We start from the raw sequence: 23953 nt of genomic DNA on the forward strand, positions 1-23953 counted from the left end.
GTGCTTTCAGATAAGGAGCAGCTAGTGGAATTAAACCCTGCCTAGTAGAAGACAGAGGAGCTGTGAGACTCATTCCCCGAAGGACAGCACAATCCATGAGTATGTAGAGCCTGAAAATCATTCTGAGCACAAGGATACAGTACATTGGATAGTAGTGCCCCACACAATCTCATGAGTGATCATATCGTTGAAGTCATTTCCTTTTCTCTGTTGCTTTTGAAGATATCTGTTCATGGAAACATATCCCAAAACGTGATAATGTACAACAGATCCCTGGTTTTGGTGCTGTGGCTTAACTGAGAAAGATAGGACATTTGCAAGAATGCAGTGACGCAAAACAACTTAGGGGACATATAGTGCCCCCTACTGACCCAACAATTACCACCCCCAAAGACAATCAGCAGGTAAAGGAACAGTCCTGAGTTCAGATGCTACTGTTCTAACGATGAACTTAGCCTGAAGACGCTTTCGGGAAACTGAGCCCAGACATGTTTACTCAGTTGCAATGTTTTTAAGTCTGAGCAAAAGGTTTGCAATCAAATTGGGGAGCCAGAGGCATACAACAATACATTTATATATAAAAACAGCAACACAATATATGTATATAGATGAGCAGTAGTGTACTTGAAAGGTCAAGAAACCCCCCATTTATTACATAGCGATGCACTGTACAGTTTTGTATAAAAGTACGACGCGTAATATCTTGTCAGAAAATACAAGCCAAACTGGACATATATAAATCATATATAAAATTATAAAACGTCTGTTCCATCTTTTCATCGCCATTTGAGAAGGTAAATACTGTATACATGAATGTAGGCTGTGACACCATAGTCACATTCTTTTTGTTGTCCTATCCTTGCGGCACATTGATGAGCAATTGATTACTGATCAGCTGGTAACAGTTGCGAGCTCAAAGCATCATAGCAGGTACTACTTTCAAAGTGTTGAAGGGAAAGTCCTTTTTAAGGTGCAATGCAAAAGATACACATCGCTGTGTCGCCTGATGATGCCTCGGACATAACATGAAAACAGAACATTCTAGTGTGATATGGACATATAAAAATCCTTCTTTTCATTTTGTACATTTTATACAGCTCATATAAAACATTATCCCAATAGCGTACTGTAAAAGGCTATGCAACTGTCTCTCGTATAGTTGCCTCCAGTTTCTTTGGGAGTGGCTCTCTTCTCTCTTCAATATTGATGACGGGCTTCCGACAGTTCTGTCCCTGATCAAGGTATAACTTAGCGTATACTGGGTTGGTGTAGTTCATGGCCTGGGGGGAAAAAAGCACAAAAACCCAAGGAGAGTATTACTTTTACACTAAACATGGCCCGGATGAGCTAATAACCATTTCATAGGCCAGCATGATTTCAATTAGATTCATTATTTATTAAAGTATCTCGTATCTTTCAGATGCCCAGCCTATTTGGGTATAAACAACAATTGACAGTGTTAATGTGAATAAAGTATTTTGCAGTAAGTCCAGAGCTTATTGTTGCTTAACAAGGCAAGACAAGGACACTGTCGCTACCATCCCACCAGGTGACTGTAGACAAGCTCTAGCCATGTGGAACACCAGCAGATGGTTTCTTTCAATTATAAAACTGGGTGGTTCGAGCCCTGAATGCTGATTGCCTGACAGCAGTGGTATACCAGACCATATACCACGGGTATGACAAAACAATGTATTATTACTGCACTAATTCCATTGGTAACCAGTTTATAACAGCAATAAGGCACCTCAGGGGTTCTGGAGGAAGCCTTTACCGTAGCTTTCATGAATACAACATGAGATCCTGGATTGTCTCATAAAACCTACTAGGAACCCAATGGCCTTGGATCAATATACAGTAGGCTTTTATACAGCATCTCTCCCAGAGAGGACAGTACAATTCACAAGGAGTTTACCTGTCCAGGAAGGATCTCCTTAGGGAGATGATGTACTCTGTCAGGGTGAACTGACAGAGTGTGCAGGTGACTAGACCTCACACCAACACACCAACCCTACAACACATAATGACCACATTAACATCACACACCAACACAACCATTACAGTTTAACCTTCCAGAATAGAATACAATAAACCTTTGCCTATTGGCTACATGCCAATATCCACACTGGCACAACACTGAATCAATGTATTGGGCATGCATTCTATGTAGCACGCTAGTGTGGGTATTGCGTAGCCCTTGTTAGTAACTCAGGGAAAAGAGAGGACACATGAGTAAGCATTTCCAGACCTTGTGTGGGTCCAGAGTGAAGCTTGGCTGAAGGTGATTCCCAGCATCAGAGTGATTGTCGTGGTCCACCTCATACATGTTGTACGAGGGGTTACCGATCTCTACGTTTAGCCCGCCATTCACCATGGGCTGCCGCTGGACTATTTTCCCCCTGTGAATGATAACATTGATGGAGGTTAGGAGAGCATTATAAACCTTCATGACTGCTTACTACGATGCGCATGTCCATTAATCACACAACAGAACATGTACAGTGCTTTCGGGAAGTATTCCGACCTGCATTTTGTTACGTTAGTCTTATTCCACAATGGATTCAATAAATAAAAAATCAGAAATCTACACACAATAACCCACAATGACAAAGTGAAAACAAGTTGGTAAAAAACAAAAATACCTTATTTACCTAAGTATTCAGACCCTTTGCTATGAGACACACAATTGAGGGCAGGTGCATCCTGTTTCCATTGATCATCCTTGAGATGTTTCTACAACTTGATTGGAGTCCACCTTTTGGTAAATTCAACTGATTGGACATGATTTGGAAAGGCACACAATATAAGGTCCCACAGTTGACAGTGCATGTCAGAGCAATAACCAAGCCATGAGGTCGTAGAAATTATCCGTAGATCTCCGAGACAGGATTGTGTCGAGGCACAGATCTGGGGAAGGGTAACAAAACATTTCTGCAGCATTGAAGGTCCCCAAGAACACAGTGGCCTCCATCATTCTTAAATGGAAGAAGTTTGGAACCACCAAGACTCTTCCTAGAGCTGGCCACCCAGCCAAACTGAGCAATCGGGGGAGAAGGGCCTTGGTCAGGGAGGTGACCAAGAACCCAATGGTCACTCTGACAGAGCTCCAGAGTTCTTCTGTGGAGATGGGAGAACCTTCCAGAAGAACCTTCAACCATCTCTGCAGCAATCCACCAATAAGGCCTTTATGGTAGAGTGGCCTGACGGGAGCCAATCCTCAGTAAAAAGGCACATGACAGCCCACTTGGAGTTTGTCAAAAGGCACCTAAAGACTCTCAGACCATGAGATACAAGATTCTTTGGTCTGATGAAACAAAGATTGAACTCTTTGGCCTGAATGCCACGTGTGGAGGAAACCTGGCACCCTCCCTACAGTGAAACGTGGTGGTGGCAGCATCATTGAAGGGTCTGAATACTTAAATAAATGTGATATTTCAGTTTTACATTTTTTTTTAATGAATTAGCAAACACATCTAAAAACCTGTTTTTGCTTCATCATTATTGGGTATTGTGTGTAGATTGATGAGGGGAAAAAAACGCCTTGATCAATTTAAGGCTGTAACCTAACAAAACGTGGAAAATGTCAAAGGGTCTGAATACTTTCCGAAGGCACTGTAAGTAGTATGAAGTGACTGGGAATGTTTTGGAACCTGTCTACATAGAAGTAAAGACATACCTTTGCTTCCTCTTGCATATGAAAACACCAAAGGCCATGGTAGTGATGAGAATCACCAGCAGAACCAGTGGGACAATGATGGCCATGCTTCCTGTAACACACAGTTCAATACGTAACATACTTCCCTCCTCTCTGTAGTGAAACAATACAATATGTTAACATCCAAAAAGCTTCAGGGGTTGGAAAAATAACTTTCCAACAAGGTTCTACATATGGGGACTGCATTTCTATGGCTCTGCTAAAGTTAAAGTCAGTCTATGGAGGTAAAAGGCTCAGTCTGCACAGTTAAGCCTTGAGAGCAAGTCGACAGTGAAATTTCAGAGTGCAGAAATACCAATCTTTGGGAGGGTAGGGTGGTTCAAAGAGTCTGAAAAGGTCTCCAAATCTAGACAATAGCACTTTTAGAAGTGAAAATAGACTGTATTTTTCTTGTAGGATTTTGTGTCTATGTTTGTGTGTGTGAATGTGTGTGTGTCTGTACAGATGCAGGATCTTAATTTGAGCCAGTTTGCTACAACAGGAAAATAATCCTGCAGCAACAGGAAATATGAATTATCACCTGGATTATAATTAATGAACATTTTTGTAGGGGTTTATACATTTTCCGTAGTGGACATTAAACTTTAGAAGCCTTTTTTTCAAATACACCACAAGTTTGCACATTCTAAGCAACAAAATAGTGATCAAATTAAGATCTCACATCTGTATGTTTGTGAGAGAGGGCGAGCGAGCAAACAAGCGAGAGAGAGAGAGAGTCTCTTCACAACTCTTTCCAATAACTACTCACCCCCGCTGATGTTGCCAGACAGACTGTTCTTGGGGGCAGGTCTCTCACACTGTGTACCTGACCAATCAGCTGGACACCTAGAAAAGTCGCAATGAGTATGAATAGCTGTCTGTTGGTCAAACCAAATCTCTTTAACAAGAAGGCTATGGTGTACACACACTATAGCCGTCTCAATTAGGGAGGACGGGCTCGTGGTAATGACTGTATCAAATACATCAAACACATGGTTTCCAGGTGTGCCCTTATTATGAAGGCGCCCTCCCCTCAGCAGTCTCCTGTGACACACACACACCTCTTAATTTCATCTCCTCATTTGGTAAAGTCTCAGGGAACATGCATGCATAATTCATTCCCTCGTCGAGTTAAAGAAAATAAGCATCATCTCACACGAAGTCCGCATCCCAAATGGGACCCTTTCCCCTTGATTCTGCACTACTTTTGACCAGGGACCATAGGAATCTGGTCAAAAGTGGCGCACTATGTAAGGAATAGGGTGCCATATGGGACCCATCAAGGTTTGGATGTAATCCAGAGACAATGATCCATTACTACTTTTCTCATTCCCCTCCCTTGCCCAGAGGGGAGTAAGACATGCAATTACGCTATATGTAATCTGACAAGGGGGACCGCATGATGATGAAATGATATTAGCTCATATTAAATAGACTGTAAGCAGCATTTAATCAAACTTTCATTAGAGGGACTGTGGCTCACTGCAGGTACCACATGAATCATAGTTCTGAAGGGCATGACAGCTTGTAGCTGACCTATATAAAAATCACACCATTGGTTGCTTGGGAATATGCTTAGCTGCAGAAAGTTGTTCTCAATCACTTAGAGACTTCGTTATTGTCCTGTTTTCACTGCATGCTTTGAGATGCTAGGGCGAAGAGGGAAACGTAAGGCGTGTCTGTGCTGTGAATGAGGGAACGAGGAACATGTGTTGTAAGCTGTTCTATTGTACAATATGTTAGACAACAGACAGAGACAGAGGTACTGGTGAGATTCTGAGACGGGGGGTGATGTACAGAGTGGATGCTGCTGGATAGTGAGAGAGTGAGGGCTGGTCTCGGAAATGGCAGGAGAGGAGGAGGGAAGGAGATGAGGAGAGGAGGAAGGAGGGGAAGGGAGCCAGGGAAGAGAGGAGGGGTAAAAGTCAGACCTACTTGCACTGGGGTTTGTTTAAGGCGGTTAACGTGCAAATCCCTTTATTCTGACAGTAGTTATCACATGGATTGGCCCGCTGGTCACAGCGCTGGTTCAAGAACCCAGGCGTGCAGCTGCAGCACAGAGAAATTATCGCCACATGAAAGAATCATATAACTGAGGAACACAGAGACAAAGTCTGCACATGAAATGGCAACCTATTCTTTATATAATGCACTCCTTTTGACCAGGGCCCACATATGGAATAGGGTGCCATTTTGGACACATAGATAAAAGAAGGTAGAGCACAACACATTCTCACAGACCACCAGCTCGGGCCATTGGAGGATACAGAGTATGAAATCGAACAGATGGAGCTAGGCCCTATTTCATCCTAGTGTTTCCATAGGATGTGTGCGTGTTCAGGTGAGAAAGCAAAGCATTATGGCAAGCAATCCATCTAATGTCACGCCAAGTGGGAGCAAAATAGGTTCAACGGCAGGAATAGCCCCAGATTGTTGTTTGAGATCTATAGAATGACACACACTACCGGTCAAACGTTTTAGAACACCTACTCATTCAAGGGTTTTTCCTTATTTTTTACTAATTTCTACATTGTAGAATAATAGTGAATACATCAAAAGTATCAACTAACACATATGGAATCATGTAGTAACCAAAAAAGTGTTAAACAAATCAAAATATATTTCATATATAAATGTATTTTACACTTCAAATAGCCACACTTTGCCTTGATGACAGTTTTGCTTGCACACTCTTGATATTCTCTCAACCAGCTTGATGAGGTAGTCACCTGGAATACATTTCACTTAACAGGTGTGCCTTGATAAAAGTTAATTTGTGGTATTTCTTTCCTTCTTAATGCGTTTGAGCCAATCAGTTGTGTTTTGACAAGGTAGGGGGGTATACAGCCCTATTTGGTAAAATACCAAGTCCATATTATGGCAAGAACGGATCAAATAAGCAAAGAGAAATTACAGTCCATCATTATTTTAAGACATGAAGGTCAGTCAATATGGAACATTTCAAGAACTTTGAAAGTTTCTTCAAGTGCAGTCTCAAAAAATATCAAGCGCTATGATGGAACTGGCTCTCACGAGGACCACCACAGGAAAGGAAGAGTTTCCTCTGCTGCAGAGGATAAGTTCAAAAGAGTTACCAGTCTCAGAAATTGCAGCCCAAATAAATGCTTCACATAGTTCAAGTAACAGAAACATCTCAACATCAACTGCTCAGAGGAGACTGAGTGAATCAGGCTTTCATGCTCTAATTGCTGCAAAGAAACCACTACTAAAGGACACCAATAATAAGAAGAGACTTTCTTGGGCCAAGAAACACGAGCAATCGACATTAGACAGGTGGAAATTTGTCCTTTGGTCTGATGAGTCCAAATTTGACATTTTTGGTTCCACCAGCCATATATTTGTGAGACGCGGTGTAGGTAAACGGATGATCTCTGCATGTGTATTTCCCACCGTAAAGCATGGAGGAGGAGGTGTGATGGTGTTGGGGTGCTTTGCTGGTGACACTGTCTGTGATTTATTTAGAATTCAAGGTACACGTAACCAGCATGGCTACCACAGCATTCTGCAGCGATTCGCCATCCCATCTTGAAGGGCTTCGTGGGAATATCATTTGTTTTTCAACAGGACAATGACCCAACAGACCTCCAGGCTGTGTAAGGGCTATTTTACCAAGAAGGAGAGTGATGGAGTGACCTGGCCTCCAGAATCACCCTTCAAGACTGTTGGAAAAGCATTCCTCATGAAGCTGGTTGAGAGAATGTCAAGAGTGTGCAAAGCTGTCATCAATGCAAAGGGTGGCTATTTGAAGAATCTCTAATATAATTTGATTTATTTAACACTCTGTTTGGTTACTACACAACTCCATATGTGTTATTTCACAGTTTTTATGTCTTCACTATTATTCTACAATGTAGAAAATAGTCCAAATAGGGGAAAAACCCTTGAATGAGTAGGTGTTCTAAAATATCTTGACCGGTAGTGTAAAGCCCTCTAGGTACGTGTTGTCTTTCTCCACCACCAACCCAATACAACATGCAATTGGATGACAAAGATAAAAGCAAAAAAACGAACTAAACAAGGACACACATTATTATAATAATTTTGTTTTAAATTTCCCAAAAGGGAAACCACTCATTCAAAGCTGTAGTATTGGAGGCGGTGTTATCGAGGCATACTGTTAGGCATACTGTTAGGCATACTGTTAGGCATACTGTTAGGCATACTGTTTAAAGCTAGAATCCTTCATTGAAACAATAACAAAGCACGTACCCCGCCTCTGTTTTGGTAATAGGCTGAGGGGTGGGCCTGGAGAAATGTAACCACTCTCAAATTGATAGACAGAGCTACGGATGCAAGGGCTGGCCGTCCATGATAGTTTAACAATGTTTTAAGGATACACAGTGTTTGTTTCCATTTACATTGTTTCTAAGCATTTGGAGTAAAATAAGATTACATTTTGGGTTCTGATGGGGTAGGACAGTTGAACTAAGCTCATGAGGCATTTATACGTTATATTATTCAAGAATCTTTAGGTTGAGTTTAGTTTATTCATTCGACCAGTTTACAAAACAAGCACACAAAAAAACTTGAAAAAGCCATACATGCACAAATCATCGAGGATAACGCACAATAAAGTCTGGGAATTATTTCCATTGTGGTCCTCTTGAATCAATGGGTATATATTCTTAATTTGGCTATACAGACTGTATAATACTGAATATGATTCATTCCAAAAGTACAAAAAAAAAAAATGGTTGACGCAAATAAGGATGGATCAACTTTGAAAAGTCTCGTGAGTGATGCCAGCCCCAGAAACAAACACAACCAAAAGCCTCTGTGTACTTGAATGTAGGAGATCAAAACAATTTGCAAGAGAGAAAGGAAAACTGAAACCCTTTTTCTCTTGGAAAAAACGTGGAAATAAGCCACCTCAGGGTGAGACCTCATTGTCTTCGACTACGTTCCCATTTTAGTATCCTGGGTCTAATCCCGTCTCTACTACAGTACTCGCTCCGTCTCGCACAGCAAAACAACACAACCGCTTTCAATACCACTAATTGTACTGCATCAGTGCTGTGTGTGTGTGATACAACTGAAATGGCTGCGTTTACACAGGCAGCCCAATTCGGATCTTTTGCCACTAGTTGATGATGACAACTGACGATGACAACCTACTCAGTTGAAAGAAATATCATCAATAGAAATACAAAAACAATTGTGCTGACTTACTGGCAGAACAACAGGCTGGTCTTGGGGTCTTGGTGACAGGTTCCTCCGTTGTAACAGTATCCATCACACAGTTGACAGGTGGCTGCCACTCTGCCATTACTGCAGCTGGAAGGACAGGAAAGGAATATGGCAATGACTTCATAAAGTGTTGCAAAGCACATTCATAACGCATTAATAAAACCTTGCGCATTTTTCTAATGACGCAAGGCCTGAATCATGGAGACAGGAGAATGCTGACATGTGGCAGCATCCACAGAAATATAATTACTAGAACGGATATTCCTTTCAAGTGAGTGTTCTGTGATGGGTGTCAGTCAAATGTTCCATTCTAGTAATTCTATTCGGTATCACTTTATTTAGATATCGCAAGAGTATCAATAACATTTCAATTAAATATCAAATCCCTAACCTCTGTTCTAACCCTAAACGAATCCTTACTCTAACCCCTGTTCTAACCTTAAACTAATCCTTACTATAACCCCTAAACTAATCCTTACCCTAACCCCTGTTCTAACCCTAAACTAATCCTTACCCTAACCCCTGTTCTAACCCTAAACTAATCCTTACTCTAACCTCTGTTCTAACCCTAAACTAATCCTTACCCTAACCCCTGTTCTAACCCCAAACAAATCGTTACTCTAACCTCTGTTCTAACCCTAAACTAGTTATTACCCTAACCCCTGTTCTAACCCTAAACTAATCCTTACTCTAACCCCTGTTCTAACCCTAAAACAATCCTTACCCTAACTACTGTTCTAACCCTAAACTAATCCTTACCCTAACCCCTGTTCTAACCCCAAACTAATCGTTACTCTAACCTCTGTTCTAACCCTAAACTAATCCTTACCCTAACCCCTGTTCTAACCCTAAACTAATCCTTACTCTAACCCCTGTTCTAACCCTAAACTAATCCTTACTCTCACCCCTGTTCTAACCCAAAACTAATTCTTACCCTAACCCCTGTTCTAACCCCAAACTAATTCTTACTCTAACCTCTGTTCTAACCCTAAACGAATCCTTACCCTAACCCCTGTTCTAACCCTAAACTGATCCTTACCCTAACCCCTGTTCAACCCTAAACTAATCCTTACCCTAACCCCTGTTCTAACCCTAAAATAATCCTTACCCTAACCCTGTTCTAACCCTAAACTAATCCTTACCCTAACCCCTGTTCTAACCCTAAACTAACCCTTACTCTAACCTCTGTTCTAACCCTAAACTAATCCTTACCCTAACCCCTGTTCTAATCCCAAACTAATCGTTACTCTAACCTCTGTTCTAACCCTAAACTAATCCTTACCCTAACCCATGTTCTAACCCTAAACTAATCCTTACTCTAACCCATGTTCTAACCTTAAACTAATCCTTACTATAACCCCTAAACTAATCCTTACTCTAACCCCTGTTCTAACCCTAAACTAATCCTTACCCTAACCCCTGTTCTAACCCTAAACTAATACTTACCCTAACCCCTGTTCTAACCCTAAACTAATCCTTACGCTAACCTCTGTTCTAACCCTAAACTAATCCTTACCCTAACCCTGTTCTAACCCCAAACCAATCGTTACTCTAACCTCTGTTCTAACCCTAAACTAGTTATTACCCTAACCCCTGTTCTAACCCTAAACTAATCCTTACTCTAACCCCTGTTCTAACCCTAAACCAATCCTTACCCTAACCCCTGTTCTAACCCTAAACTAATCCTTACCCTAACCCCTGTTCTAACCCCAAAATAATCGTTACTCTAACCTCTGTTCTAACCCTAAACTAATCCTTACCCTAACCCCTGTTCTAACCCTAAACTAATCCTTACTCTAACCCCTGTTCTAACCCTAAACTAATCCTTACTCTCACCCCTGTTCTAACCCAAAACTAATTCTTACCCTAACCCCTGTTCTAACCCCAAACTAATTCTTACTCTAACCTCTGTTCTAACCCTAAACGAATCCTTACCCTAACCCCTGTTCTAACCCTAAACTGATCCTTACCCTAACCCCTGTTCAACCCTAAACTAATCCTTACCCTAACCCCTGTTCTAACCCTAAACTAATCCTGACTCTAACCTTTGTTCTAACCCTAAACTAATCCTTACTCTAACCCCTGTTCTAACCCTAAAATAATCCTTACCCTAACCCCTGTTCTAACCCTAAACTAATCCTTACCCTAACCCCTGTTCTAACCCTAAACTAACCCTTACTCTAACCTCTGTTCTAACCCTAAACTAATCCTTACCCTAACCCCTGTTCTAATCCCAAACGAATCGTTACTCTAACCTCTGTTCTAACCCTAAACTAATCCTTACCCTAACCCATGTTCTAACCCTAAACTAATCCTTACTCTAACCCCTGTTCTAACCTTAAACTAATCCTTACTATAACCCCTAAACTAATCCTTACTCTAACCCCTGTTCTAACCCTAAACTAATCCTTACCCTAACCCCTGTTCTAACCCTAAACTAATCCTTACCCTAACCCCTGTTCTAACCCTAAACTAGTTATTACCCTAACCCCTGTTCTAACCCTAAACTAATCCTTACTCTAACCCCTGTTCTAACCCTAAACCAATCCTTACCCTAACCCCTGTTCTAACCCTAAACTAATCCTTACCCTAACCCCTGTTCTAACCCCAAAATAATCGTTACTCTAACCTCTGTTCTAACCCTAAACTAATCCTTACCCTAACCCCTGTTCTAACCCTAAACTAATCCTTACTCTAACCCCTGTTCTAACCCTAAACTAATCCTTACTCTCACCCCTGTTCTAACCCAAAACTAATTCTTACCCTAACCCCTGTTCTAACCCCAAACTAATTCTTACTCTAACCTCTGTTCTAACCCTAAACGAATCCTTAACCTAACCCCTGTTCTAACCCTAAACTGATCCTTACCCTAACCCCTGTTCAACCCTAAACTAATCCTTACCCTAACCCCTTTTCTAACCCTAAACTAATCCTGACTCTAACCTTTGTTCTAACCCTAAACTAATCCTTACTCTAACCCCTGTTCTAACCCTAAAATAATCCTTACCCTAACCCCTGTTCTAACCCTAAACTAATCCTTACCCTAACCCCTGTTCTAACCCTAAACTAATCATTACTCTAACCCTTGTTCTAACCCTAAACTAATCCTTACTCTAACCCCTGTTCTAACCCTAAACTAATCCTTACTCGAACCTCTGTTCTAACCCTAAATGAATCCTTACTGTCATCCCTGTTCTAACCCTAAACTAATCCTTACCCTAACCCCTGTTCTAACCCTAAACTAATCCTTACTCTAACCCTTGTTCTAACCCTAAATTAATCCTTACTCTAACCCCTGTTCTAACCCTAAACTAATCCGTACTCTAACCCCTGGTCAACCCTAAACTAATCCTTACTCTAACCCCTGTTTTAACCCTAAACTAATCCTTACTCGAACCTCTGTTCTAACCCTAAACTAATCCTTACTGTCATCCCTGTTCTAACCCTAAACTAATCCTTACCCTAACCCCTGTTCTAACCCTAAACTAATCCTTACTCTAACCCTTGTTCTAACCCTAAACTAATCCTTACTCTAACCCCTGTTCTAACCCTGAACTAATCCTTACTCTAACCCCTGGTCTAACCCTAAACTAATCCTTACCCTAACCCCTGTTCTAACCCTAAACTAATCCTTACTCTAACCCTTGTTCTAACCCTAAACTAATCCTTACTCTAACCCCTGTTCTAACCCTAAACTAATCCTTACTCTAACCCCTGGTCTAACCCTAAACTAATCCTTACTCTAACCTCTGTTCTAACCCTAAACTAATCCTTACCCTAACCCTTGTTCTAACCTTAAACTAATCCTTACTCTAACCCCTGTTCTAACCCTAAACTAATCCGTACTCTAACCCCTGTTCTAACCCTCAACTAATCATTACACTAACCCTAAACTAATCCTTACCCTAATTCCTGTTCTAACCCCAAACTAATCCTTACCCTAACCCCTGTTCTTACCCTAAACTAATCCTTACCCTAACCCCTGTTCTAACCCCTAACTAATCCTTACTCTAACCTCTGTTCTAACCCTAAACTAATCCTTACCCTAACCCCTGTTCTAACCGTAAACTAATCCTTACTCTAACCTCTGTTCTAACCTTAAACTAATCCTTACCCTAACCCCTGTTCTAACCCCAAACTAATCATTACTCTAACCCCTGTTCTAACCCTAAACTAATCCTTACCCGAACCCCTGTTCTAACCCTAAACTAATCCTTACTCTAACCTCTGTTCTAACCCTAAACTAATCCTTACTCTAACCCCTGTTCAATCCTAAACTAATTCTTACCCTAACCCCTGGTCTAACCCCAAACTAATCCTTACTCTAACTTGTTCTAACCCTAAACTAATCCTTACTCTAACCCCTGTTCTAACCCTAAACTAATCCTTACCCTAACCCCTGTTCTAACCCTAAACTAATCCTTACTCTAACCCCCGTTCTCACCCAAAACTAATCCTTACCCTAACCCTTGTTCTAACCCTAAGCTAATCCTTACCCTAACCCCTGTTCTAACCGTAAACTAATCCTTACTCTAACCCCTGTTCTAACCCTAAGCTAATCCTTAACCTAACCCCTGTTCTAACCCTAAACTAATCCTTATCCTAACCCCTGTTCTAACCCTAAACTAATCATTACACTAACCCTAAACTAATCCTTACCCTAATCCCTGTTCTAACCCCAAACTAATCCTTACCCTAACCCCTGTTCTAACCCCAAACTAATCCTTACCCTAACCCCTGTTCTAACCCTAAACCAATCCTTAAACTAACCCCTGATCTAACCCTAACCTTAGCAAGCAGTTGTTTATCAACAGATATTCCGTCTTTCAGATGGTCATACTATCTGGACTATCCAAATCAAGTGTGACCTATTCTACTCAGATGATACTCACTTGCAGGACACGTTGTCTGTCTCCGGGTTGACAATACACGGTGCCCCTCGACACTGGAGACATCTGTCCACTTCACACTTCACTCCCTCATATCTGGTTGAACACACACACTCCACGTGGCTCTTGCTCGACAGAGTACAAGCCTTCGAATTGGCACAGTAGTGATGGCAGATATCTGGATCCAAGGTGGAGGTAAACAAGCGTATTTATTTCACGTGTTCCTGGCCTTCCACTGTATCAATCAGTGCAACATCTATTTGTTCAGCCCTTGATATTGAGCCATTGCAAGCAAGCAGCTTTTGAAGTGATTTTCCTATCAAACTTATTTGAAACCACCAGATATGAGGAGACTAACAAAATATTCCAACTCATTTTCAGTGTTGTGGTAAATGTGGAAACCACAAACCCCTCTCTTCTCATTGCGGAGACTGAATGCAACACGTAATATGGATTGATTGCTTGTCCTAAAACAGGCCAATCTTAGTGTGTGTGTGTGTGTGTGTGTGTGTGTGTATCTGACTCACGGTGGAGACAACGCTCCCCAGTGTACTCGGCCATACAGCGACACACTGGCTGGTTCCCCCTGCTGACGTCACAGGTGCCCCCATTCAGACAGTAGTTGTCACACACCTTCCTCTCACAGACCGGCCCTGTGAACCCCACAGCACAACGACATGTAGGCCTCCCTAAGAGATATCGAGAGAGAGAGAGAGATAGACATAGATGGATGGAGGTAGGGAGAGAAAGAGAGAGGGAGGGAGGGGACATAAGAGAGGGGAGAGAGAGAGAATGAGGAGGAGGGAGGAAGAGAGAGAGAGAGAGGGGGGGTGTAGTTTGATTTATTTGACAATCTATTGAAATTGGCTCCAAATTCTGTAGCTGATATAAATATAATCACAAGCATGTCCTCTGTCCAACGTCATAATGGAAAAGCAAGCAAACACAAGGCAGATGTGATTTCACTCACATTTCATATGAGAGATTCAAAACCAATTCTCATCCAAGGTGATGTCCACAAAGAGACCCCCAAGGTCCAATGTTTTCTAAGCAGCCATGTCTATTTGCACTGGAAGGATTTTAACTGGTTTCACACTGGTCCTATGACCGCTTGGAGAGCTTTCATCTGAAATACAACAATCTGCTGCCCGCTCCTGACTGGGATGAATAGAAACTTACTGTGTATGTCTGAAGTTCTTTCCCCTGATGCTCCATCTGTCAGCTAAGAGGTAAGTTGTCACTGATGTCGCCATGCCAACACTAACATTGAACTGTTCTTTCACGCCTAAATATTTGACCACCTCATTTCCTCCCAAAAATGTCATCGGAAGAGAAAGAAAAGAGAGAAGCTTGATCCATGCCATTTATTTATATCTCCACTCTCAATTATTCATCCTGAAGAGAGAGAAAAAACAACCTTGCTATGCATTTACTGTAACGGAACCTGGACTTTGGGGACTTTAATGTGTTTTAACAACTGTTCAAAAATAGATAGCAATGTCACACGGAAAGCGTGCCGTGCATATTCATGGTGGTACTGACGTCTTCGCTAATGCAATACCAAAGTGGGGCCATACATACTGTATTTTCAGATACATCTATAGCTTACATCTCTCAGGGGTAGTCAAACGAAGGGGTTTTAACTGCACTTTCGTATGGCTCCCTGACACTGGCACAAATGCTCACTGATGTCCCATCAACAACTACACAAAGCAAGAGATTCAAACTCATTCCATGGGGTGTCTGCTGGTTTGAGTTATTTCCATTAGATTGGTGTCCAATTAAGATCTAGACAACCAGGTGTGGGGAGTTCCTTACTAATCAGTGACCTTAATTGATCCATCTCGTACAGCAGAGGAGTGAACCTGCAGACACTCTGCCCTCCATGGAATACGTTTGACACATGTGACGCAGAGCGATAGTTATTTAGAAGCAGATTATCAATCATGAAGCCAGAAGTTGTCACAGCAGAACTGGCATCTGTGGGAAGGATCTCATTGGCTGACAGGACAGGGGCATTGGTCCCAATGCTCATTTCCCATAGTCACGGATGGATGAGCGCCCTCTCCTGTCCTGGAGGTCCCAGTGGAAGAGAAGGGAGCACACACACACACACACACACACACACACACCAGAAGAGGCTTACCTATGGAAGAGCCTGAGCATGTGCCCCCGTTCTGACAGTAGTCTTTACAGTGGTCGACTTCACAGCGCTCCCCGGAGAAATTTGGCCAGCAGTAACATCGCAGCTCCCCCTTCTCGTTGGTGATGCATCGCCGCTCCGTTCTCGCAGGCAGGGTGACACATTTCTCCTGAAAGCAAATGATGTAGGCCCACGTGTTAAGATTAAAACCATGGCAACCTTGACCTGCTCCCATTAATATCTAACGAGTAGATTAATCCACCTTTCTAAAAGGCTGGAACTCAAATGGGCTGTACTGACTGTTCTATGCAGGACTGCATGCATGGTACCTTCACTTTCAGTTCCAATTTACTGAGCATAGGAAAGATATATATGAAAGATCCAGTCTCAGTTGGAGGTGGATCAAATGAAAGTATTGCAGGGTGACCAGGCCTACTGTACTGAGATGTTAGTGTCCCTGCAGCCTACTGTACTGATATGTTAGTGTCCCTGCAGTCTACTGTTCTGAGATGTTAGTGTCCCTGCAGCCTACTGTACTGATATGTTAGTGTTCCTGCAGCCTACTGTATTGAGATGTTAGTGTCCCTGCAGTCTACTGTTCTGAGATGTTAGTGTCCCTGCAGTCTACTGTTCTGAGATGTTAGTGTCCCTTCTCATTGCATAGCGAGCTGGTTGCCTGGAAGGCATATTATACCGAACACATTGGTGTCTTAATGTACCTGATGTTAGTGTCCCTGCAGTCTATTGTTCTGAGATGTTAGTGTCCCTGCAGTCTACTGTTCTGAGATGTTAGTGTCCCTGCAGTCTACTGTTCTGAGATGTTAGTGTCCCTGCAGTCTACTTTACTGAGATGTTAGTGTCCCTGTAGTCTACTGTTCTGAGATGTTAGTGTCCCTGCAGCCTACTGTACTGATATGTTAGTGTCCCTGCAGTCTACTGTTCTGAGATGTTAGTGTCCCTGCAGCCTACTGTACTGATATGTTAGTGTCCCTGCAGCCTACTGTATTGAGATGTTTGTGTCCCTGCAGTCTACTGTATTGAGATGTTAGTGTCCCTGCAGTCTACTGTTCTGAGATGTTAGTGTCCCTGCAGTCTACTGTTCTGAGATGTTAGTGTCCCTGCAGTCTACTGTACTGAGATGTCAGTATCCCTGCAGTCTACTGTTCTGAGATGTTAGTGTCCCTGCAGTCTACTGTACTGAGATGTTAGTGTCCCTGCAGTCTACTGTACTGAGATGTTAGTGTCCCTGCAGTCTACTGTACTGAGATGTTAGTGTCCCTGCAGTCTACTGTACTGAGATGTTAGTGTCCCTTCTCATTGCATAGCTAGCTGGTTGACAGGAAGGCGTATTATACCAAACACATTGGTGTCTTAATGTACCTGATGTGTTGGTGTCCCTGCAGCCTACTGTTCTGAGATGTTAGTGTCCCTTCTCATTGCATAGCTAGCTGGTTGACAGGAAGGCGTATTATACCAAACACATTGGTGTCTTAATGTACCTGATGTGTTGGTGTCCCTGCAGCCTACTGTTCTGAGATGTTAGTGTCCCTTCTCATTGCATAGCTAGCTGGTTGACAGGAAGGCGTATTATATCGAACACATTGGTGTATTAATGTACCTGATGTGTTGGTGTCCCTGCAGTCTACTGTACTGAGATGTTAGTGTCCCTGCAGTCTACTGTACTGAGATGTTAGTGTCCCTGCAGTCTACTGTTCTGAGATGTTAGTGTCCCTTCTCATTGCATAGCTAGCTGGTTGACAGGAAGGCGTATTATACCGAACACATTGGTGTCTTAATGTACCTGATGTGTTGGTGTCCCTGCAGTCTACTGTTCTGAGATGTTAGTGTCCCTGCAGTCTACTGTTCTGAGATGTTAGTGTCCCTGCAGTCTACTGTACTGAGATGTTAGTGTCCCTTCTCATTGCTTAATGTAACTGATGTGTTGGTGTCCCTGCAGTCTACTGTTCTGAGATGTTAGTGTCCCTTCTCATTGCATAGCTAGCTGGTTGACAGGAAGGCGTATTATACCGAACACATTGGTGTCTTAATGTACCTGATGTGTTGGTGTCCCTGCAGCCTACTGTTCTGAGATGTTAGTATCCCTTCTCATTGCATAGCTAGCTGGTTGACAGGAAGGCGTATTATACCGAACACATTGGTGTATTAATGTACCTGATGTGTTGGTGTCCCTGCAGTCTACTGTACTGAGATGTTAGTGTCCCTGCAGTCTACTGTACTGAGATGTTAGTGTCCCTGCAGCCTACTGTTCTGAGATGTTAGTGTCCCTTCTCATTGCATAGCTAGCTGGTTGACAGGAAGGCGTATTATACCGAACACATTGGTGTCTAAATGTACCTGATGTGTTGGTGTCCCTGCAGTCTACTGTTCTGAGATGTTAGTGTCCCTTCTCATTGCTTAATGTACCTGATGTGTTGGTGTCCCTGCAGTCTACTGTTCTGAGATGTTAGTGTCCCTGCAGTCTACTGTTCTGAGATGTTAGTGTCCCTGCAGTCTACTGTACTGAGATGTTAGTGTCCCTTCTCATTGCTTAATGTACCTGATGTGTTGGTGTCCCTGCAGTCTACTGTTCTGAGATGTTAGTGTCCCTTCTCATTGCATAGCTAGCTGGTTGACAGGAAGGCGTATTATACCGAACACATTGGTGTCTTAATGTACCTGACGTGTTGGTGTCCCTGCAGTCTACTGTTCTGAGATGTTAGTGTCCCTTCTCATTGCATAGCTAGCAGGTTGACAGGAAGGCGTGTTTTACCGAACACATTGATGTCTAAATGTACCTGATGTGTTGGTGTCCCTGCAAGTCCTGTTTACTAGCGTGGTCCCCTCAGGACAGAAACAGCTGGCTCCGGCAGGGTTGAGCAGACACAGGAAATCACAGTCCATCCTTAGGCACGGATTGGACACTGACACGTCCAATGGGATAAAGGTTAGAAAGCAGGATGTGTGAGTTTGTGGAGTGTAGCACATAGACGACTGTGCTCAGCACCACTGTGTTGTTTGTGGGGACCTGGCTGGTTGCAGTAGGTGTGAAATGCACAGACAGCACACAATACACTATGTAACACAGACGACAAAATAATGAATATCAAGATGACACACACTAAGAGAAAATCATATTCTGTGCTTATGAAAGGCTCAAGCTTTTCAAAGTCAAACATGAGATCCTTTTTTATTGTGTTTAACTGAGAGAGAATAACAGTGTGATCCTCTGGGCTGGAGCTAGGGATAATGATGCTTCGGGGAGGGCTTCAACTGGCCCTTAGGAGTGGCATACAGAGGCCTGCAGTACGGTTCCCACCAAGCAGATGACCACATTGTCTTTCAACTCTCACAGAACACCCGCAGAACCAGACGACAGTAAACAAACAACTGCCAGCAGTCATTGGAGAGAGGGAATAGGAGAGGAAAGGGAGAGGGAGCCAGAGATATTGAGAGAGACAAAGAGAGAGAGAGAGAGAGAGAGAGAGAGAGAGACATTTGTAATGTCTTTATTGTTTTGAAACTTCTGTATGTGTAATGTTTACTGTTCATTTTTATTGTTTATTTCACTTTATATATTCACTTTATATATTATCTACCTCACTTGCTTTGGCAATGTTAACACATGTTTCCCATGCCAATAAAGCCCTTGAATTGAATTGGATTGAGAGACAAAAAGAGAGAGACAAAAAGAGAGAGACAAAGAGAGAGAGAGAGAGAGAGAGGGAGAGAGAGAGAGAGAGAGAGAGAGAGAGAGAGAGAGAGAGCGAGCGAGAGACACAGACAGACAGACACAAACAGACAGAGTGAGAGTGAGAGGGACAGAAAGAGAGAAAATCGGGAAAGAGAAAGTGATTGATATAAAGCCTACCGTCTTGCTGTTTGAATCGATGGAGGACCAAGATAACGGAGGGTCTCTCTACCCCCAGATGGAGCCGTTCCATTGGCTGTCTTCCATACTTATGGACCCGGAAGACATCATTCCTCATCCCGATCCCATAGATATAGTCCTCAAAGATATCAATCCTTACAGGCTGCGAAAGACCTTGGGACAGAACAAGTGGTAACAACAGTAACACTCGACTAGTACGGGAGAAAGTGGGTCCGAATTCCAAATAATATAAAACCATATTTAGCAAAACGTTCTATTGCTCTACCCTCCACCCTTGAAGGGATGAGCCGAGCGCATTTGATAAGAATGACAACAACTTGAGGGAATGGACAATTAAAGAAGATGCAGCCTTTCCTCTCATACCTGTATAATGGTTGAAAATTGCAGATAAGTGCCTACATTGGAAAGAAGTGGCTGTACAGTAACAGTAACATGCTATACAGGCTGTACAGTAACATGCTATACAGTACATGACATCAGAGCTCCGTATGGGGGCTGACTGACAGCCACTCTGAAACTTGAGCACCACACGTGATATTTCACCCCCATCCCTCCCGCAAGCTTTAGCACATTCTTGGCTGTCTGAGCGAGGCAAACGCCATGAATTAAGATGACTCAATGTAGTTTGAAAGACGAGATGTTGAGGATGATTAAAATACTGCTTTGATGCCAAACACCCGCGAGTCCAAATGCGAGCTTCACATTTCCATATCATAAAACTCATGTAACATCCACTGTCAACGTTTAGGATCACTACGTTAGAAGTGACATGGCATCATACCCTGGGTTGTCCTGAATCGATTGAGCCTGTGTTTGTTGCATTGTGAGGCAAATTTGCAGCGGCACACGCATCTCAATGCACTCATGACTCCATTCTATGCCAAAATGAATGACCTGCATCTCTGAATTGCCTTGGAGAAAGCCTAACACTGCACGGTCGTATTTTATAACTTAGCTAGTCATGTTGGCAATAGAACAAGCTTTCAACCAGCCATGCCCAACTGACTCAGATTACGATTTATAAAAAAGGACAATTTTTTGGGATTGAGCAAACAACAGTCATTGTGTAAAGGTGGGGATGCAGGGCTGTGTTCCCAACAAAACAACTACAACTACAACTGTGCTTGCTCTAATTCCTCAACGGCACAGCTAGCAGAGCTCAGAAAAAGTTCCTTATAGTTGAAGGCGTTATTTGACTTCATTGAAACTACTTAGGATCTGTGCACACTTTGGAGAGGTGTGTGACCACTTGGAAACACTAGTAAGACCTCTCATTCAAACCCGTCCTTTTTTTGTCTTATGTTGCACCTAACCCCAGATTTTCGACGAATATTCTTATCACGTTACTGAACGTATCCCGAGCATTTTCAGATTTAGTTATCAACAAAAATGTAAAATGCACATAAATTCAACCGGGTAATGGATTCAATCTTGTGTTTGGTGAACTGTTGTGTCATCACCATTAGTCTAATCATTTCCCCATAATCCCCAAACTGTTCCCTTTTAATTGCTACCATGATTACGCATATGCTCTCCATATTTCTTCCTCTAGGAAACATTTACATTCAGCCCCATCCACATAGGCACATTTCAACGAGTGTAAAGGGTTAAGGACATGCATGTCTTCTGTGTTAGTCTGTGCTTCGCTCACCATGTGTACTGCTCACCACCAGCACAGAGTCCGATCCATCGAATCGAACGCTCCCAATCACAGACAACTCTGTATCAGCCCAGTACAGACGCTGGTTGAAATAATCGATGGCAAGTCCTGTGAAGATTTAAAACATGCTAGTCGCTCTATGTGAGCTGTAAAGTGCAGCCAAACTTTCCTTCTGACAAGTGGTGCTTTCTATCAAAACGTATCACTCGACACTAAAGGAAACAGGATATTGATTAGAATAGATATGATATGTAGAAAATGAACAGACAAGTACACCGCTCCATACATCCTGCGTGTGGGTGCTACCTGAAGGTATTGTTATATGTCACAGGACCAGGAGTTCGAGAGCACCTACCACTGGGTCTCCTGAGGTTCTTCTCCACTAAGATTCTCCTCATAGACCCATCCATGGCAGCCTCCTCGATGAGGGAGTGGTCTCCTACCACTGTCCAGTACATCATCCTATGGGAAGTGCAGGAAGTAAGTAAAGGAAGAAAAGGTAATTATAGCAGGTAATAAGGACAGGGCAGAGGGCCAGACATAATTTGTTGTGTATCTGCCCAAAGAGAAAATATCGTCCAAAAATTGGCAAATCTGATGTGGTTGTTTTACCTAGCAACTTTAGTTGATTGCACTAATTGTCAATTGCTAAGAACATCTGCTAAATGACTAACATGTAATTAATGTAAGGGTTAACCTTACCCTCGAGCCGGGTTAACAGTGATAGAGTAAGGCTCCCCGGCGATGTCTGTGATGAGACGAGAGCAGTTTGTCCCTCCCAGCTGGCCCACGTTGATGGAATATCTGAGCCTCCTCCAGTGGGCGTTGTAGTAGCTGAACCAATGCATCCTGGAGTGGTCTGTCCAGTAAATGTTGCCGGTCACCCAATCTGCAGATATATCCCTGGGTCTTCTGAAGTCAGGACACTGGAGAAGAAGAATGTGTTTTCACATTTACTGACATGACTTTCATACTCCTTACCTGGAAATTGATTTACAAACTTAGAGCATGTCGGCAAACACACATTCTCTCTCCCTTTCTCGCTCTGTCAAAATACACTACATGACCAAAAGTATGTGGACATCTGTTTGTCAAACGTTTCATTCTAAAATCCTGGCCATTAATATAGAGTTGGTCCCCCCTCTTTGCTGCTATAGCAGCCTCCACTCTTCTAGGAAGGCTTTCCACTAGATGTTGGAATGTTGCTGCAGGGACTTGCTTCCATTCAGCCATAAGAGCATTAGTGAGGTTGGGCACTGATGTTGGACAATTAGGCCTGGCTCGAAGCCAGAGTTCCAATTCATCCCAAAGGTGTTGGATTGGGTTGAGGTCAGGGCTCTGTGCACGCCAGTCAAGTTCTTCTACACCGATCTCAACAAAACATTTATTTATGGACCTCGCTTTGTGCACGAGGACATTGTCATGCTGAAACAGAAAAGGGAAAAGCACAGAATCGTCTGGGATGTATGCTGTAGTGTTAAGATTTCCCTTCACTGGAACTAAGGGTCTTCGCACGAACCATGAAAAACAGCCCCATACCATTATTCCTCCTTCACCATACTTTACAGTTTGCACTGTGCATTTGGGCAAGTAGCATCCCCCTGGCGTCTGCCAAACCCAGATTAGTCTGTCGGACTGCCAGATGGTGAAGCGTGATTCATCACTCCAGAGTATGCGTTTCCACTGCACCAGAGTCCAAAGGAGGCGATCTTTACACCACTCCTGCTGACGCTTGGCATTGCGCATGGTGAGACAAACAGTTATTGTGCTGACGTTGGTTCCAGGGGCAGTTTGGAATTCGGTAGTGAGTGTTGCAGCCAAGGACAGATGATTTTGACCCACTACGCGCTTCAAGACTCGCCGTTCCATTTCTGTGAGCTTGTGTGGCCTACGCCTTTGCGGCTGAGCCGTTGTTGCCCCTAGATGTTTCCACTTCACAATAGCTGCATTTACAGTAGACCGGGGGGGGGGGGGATTTGACGAACTGACTTGCGAGACAGGTGGCATCCTATGACAGTGCCACGTTGAAAGTCACTGAGCGCTTCAGTAAGGCCATTCTACTGCCAATACTTGTCTATGACGATTGCATGGCTGTGCGCTCGATTTTATACACCGGTCAGCAATGGGTGTGGCTGAAACAGTCAAATCCACTCATTTGATGGGGTGTCCACATACTTTTGTATATATAGTGTAATTACAGTTCAAGTGTCAAATCAGTGCTACGGTCCTCTTTAAAGTCATTGGGGGCTCCTTTGTTCTGTCCCCTTCACTCCCTTTCCCAGGGCTCAAATCAAACCAATTAATGTCAGAGATATTGAGTGGCTGTTAGATCCTGCTCTGTTCTCATAGGCAGAGCAGTTAAGGAGTATAGAGACCCACTGAGGAAATTGTCTCGCTTTGCTACACTCATGGCTGTCGTATGAGCTACCATCAAAACTAATGTAATATATTCAAGTTTGTCAATGTGCGG

At 42.9% G+C, this 23953-nt stretch overlaps 1 pseudogene; it reads right to left on the reverse strand.

Moving 5' to 3' along the window:
- Positions 1-619: 619 nt before the first annotated feature.
- Positions 620-23953, reverse strand: part of LOC135543581 (low-density lipoprotein receptor-related protein 1B-like) — a 212328-nt pseudogene continuing 188994 nt past the window's right edge.

Source organism: Oncorhynchus masou, chromosome 7, assembly GCF_036934945.1.
Source record: "Oncorhynchus masou masou isolate Uvic2021 chromosome 7, UVic_Omas_1.1, whole genome shotgun sequence".
Taxonomy (NCBI): Eukaryota; Metazoa; Chordata; class Actinopteri; order Salmoniformes; family Salmonidae; genus Oncorhynchus; species Oncorhynchus masou.